We start from the raw sequence: 3,089 nt of genomic DNA, 5'->3' as shown, positions 1-3,089 counted from the left end.
TTCCCAATACTCATCTCACACACAATTGCAATTTGTGGGCACCCAATGTGACTTTCCACACACAAACCTCAGAGTTTCCACTTTGCACGTGGAGCATATGCCCTGATGGTTATTAAAGCAACAATACCAGCGTCTTCCCACAGTTAAAACAAATATTAACCACTTCACACTCAAGCACAACACTCCCCATTTACACTTGGGTTCACTCCACACTGACTCCAGTCACTTCACTTTTCTCTGGCCGCTTCAGTCACCCGAGGTCGGAACCGCGGATAGAGCTCCATACTCGCTCTGCACCTCTGGTCTATCTCACTCGCTCATTCACACACCACACTCACTCAGTGACTCAACGTGTCCGGACTTAGCATTCACACAAAACAAGGGTTCGCTCGACTCACCCCCAGAGTCGCTAGCGGGCTGCTTTATCAGCTCAGTGAGAACCCTCCCCTCATCGGCCACACTATCAGCCAGGATCAATCCCTTTCCCTCTGTCTCCAGCCCCTCCTGGCCAGGTGCTTGCAAGCCCACCAGGACTGTGCTGTACGACGGATGTCTCTGTTTACCAGCAGCCCTTCCTTTGATATTTTATTCATACCTTTATCCACAGGCCAGCAGGTTGTTTTCTGTCCCTGTGGTGAGCGAACCGAGGCTCGGGGTCCCTCCCGGAAAAGTCCTGGGGGCGCGCCAGGGAATCCATTCCTCAGCTGCTCCCACAGCCAGACAGAGACCCTCCTGGCTGGCTTGCCAAAATGATATGTGGATAGAAAGGACTCTATAACTTGCAGAGTAGTTATAAGAGTAGGTATGAATTTATTCAGCGCTGAGGTGCATGGGGGATATCTCCTCCAAAGGCATGCACACCTTGGAGACTTGTTTCTCCCTTTTTATTCTCTACAAAGTAAGATTGCACAGTACACCTAATACACATTCATTTGCTAACCCCACCTGTCCCCACTTCGTATTAAAATTAGTTCCACGCCTATTTGCAGCTGCACACTGCTCCTTGGTCACTCTGGTGGTCTTCTGGGGATCTTTGGGGCTGAAGTCAGCTTTTCCTTCAGGTGAACTTTCTACCTTGTTACCTTGTGCATGCTCTCTTCAGTTATTTTGACCCCCCCATAATAAATTATTATTGTTTGTTAATCAAATTTAATATAATTGTTAAATATAATATGATTGTTAAAGCTGTTTTAAGATTTAACACTGTAAAAATGCCTAACACAAACACCCTGTTGCATAAACAAGAAACTACTGCAGCTGCAGAAAAGGTACAGTCCACAGTATCCGGCACAAGCAAGAAAGGGGGGTTGCTTAAGAAGGAGGAGTTGGTTAATAATTTTAAAACCAACACCTGATCACGAGACTGAAGAAGACCCTACCCATGACCACCGAGAAGCAGAAGAAGACCCTCTAGCAACAGGAGGCGCAGGCGCTGATGCGATCCAGGAAGACACAGATGCAGGGACTGTATAAAAAAGGGAACCTCCTCAGCCAAGGTGCGCGCCGTGTGCAGGACACTTAAGAGCAAGTGTCCTCCGGCTTGCCCCCAGCTGGGTTTTTGCTTGATTTACTGCTTGCTGGATTGATAAAAATTGGCTTTTATAAACTATTTAAAATTGTCCCTTTTATTTTGTCACGCCAATTTATAACACCCCCTCTTTCCATTTCCTCTGGCTTAGGGGTCCAAAATATTATAAATAAAAAACCCAGTGTTCAAATTATATGTTCTTGTTCCAATCCCAGTCTAGGTCCCTGGTTAAGGGGTTTGGTGTTATAAGCCCCAAAAGGATTCATTGTTAGGATGTTCTTGTTTTATCCTTGCATTTGTACCCCTACCCCTTATTCCCTTCCAACCCGTTGGGTAATTCAGCTGCTGCTACCCAGAACGAACTTCTGAATTTCCGATAAAGACTTGCACATGGGTGCATATTAAAATCATATTACCACCTGGGAGCGAAGACAGTCCTGGAGGATGAACCACTCTCAAGGAAGATCTGGAGGACCACGCTGTGGAGGCAGCGGGGATCTGGGGAGGCTGGGGGTGCCGATCTTGGTCCAGCAAGCTAGTTGCCATGACCTGGGCAGGACTTGAGAGGGAAGATACCCCTGGACTTTCGAGCCTAAGACAGAGTCTCTGGGCGATCCCGGCGAGGATAGAGGCTCCAGTCCTGCCAAAAGTGGATGATGACAGGCCTGTGTGGTACTCCTCCTCGACGTTGACCATGGGGAGCAGTAGTGGCGGTGTGCACCCTGAGCCCCCACCTCTAGGCCTAGTTCTATCTAATGAAGGCTTATTAAAGGGAGCAGAATGTCTCCTGGCCCTTTAACTTACATCAAAAAGAATCCAAGGAAACCACTCCTTCTATGGCGCATTTAGGCTTGTGTCCTGTTTACATATTCCAGCTCCTTATCTCATCCTATAGTCTTTATTCTCTTCCTGCTATTATGAGAACAGTCAGCATTTCACACGGGTTTTGTAGCCCCTTCTTTTATGCAAAGCAATTTTACAAAAGATTCCTAATTCTTAATTTCTCTGTTTCAGGGGGAAACTGGATTTAAGAGTCTTCCTTTACTTCTCATTATCCTGCTCTGAGTTTTTTGAGTTTTCTGCAAGAAATCTCTCTCCTCCCCCACTCATCCACAGGGGTTTGGGGCAGTTTTCCCTTTTGGGGGAAATCTGAGCAATGCACTGATACTCCTAATTAGGGGTGGGAGAAGTGAGGCTCCAAGGCTTCCCGCTGAGCCGGAGCCACCGAACACCCAGGACTGAGAAAGGCGGCCCGGGAGCTGCGGAGAACTTTGCTTGTGCTCCGAGCTCCATGGCGGCTCGGGCCGGGCCCGTTCCAGGGCTGTTCCTCATCCCCGCCTTTCCCCTCACACAGCCCGGGGGGCCCTGAGGGCGCGGGGCGGGGCTGTGCCGTGTGCAGAGCCCGCCGCTGGCTGCGATTGGCTGCTTCTGCCGTCACTCGTGGTTCTGGCGCGCGCTGATTGGGCAGAGCAAGGACAAGCCCGGCCCCGCTAGCGCCCCCAGGGCGGCCGTGGGGCAGGAGAGCACCCATTGCCGGAGCGTCTGTGCGGGCCCGGCAGCA

This window comes from Poecile atricapillus, chromosome 18 (assembly GCF_030490865.1).
Source record: "Poecile atricapillus isolate bPoeAtr1 chromosome 18, bPoeAtr1.hap1, whole genome shotgun sequence".
In the NCBI taxonomy this organism is placed as follows: domain Eukaryota; kingdom Metazoa; phylum Chordata; class Aves; order Passeriformes; family Paridae; genus Poecile; species Poecile atricapillus.
The sequence above is the reverse complement of the archived record's forward strand: the minus strand, read 5'-3'. Positions refer to the sequence as shown.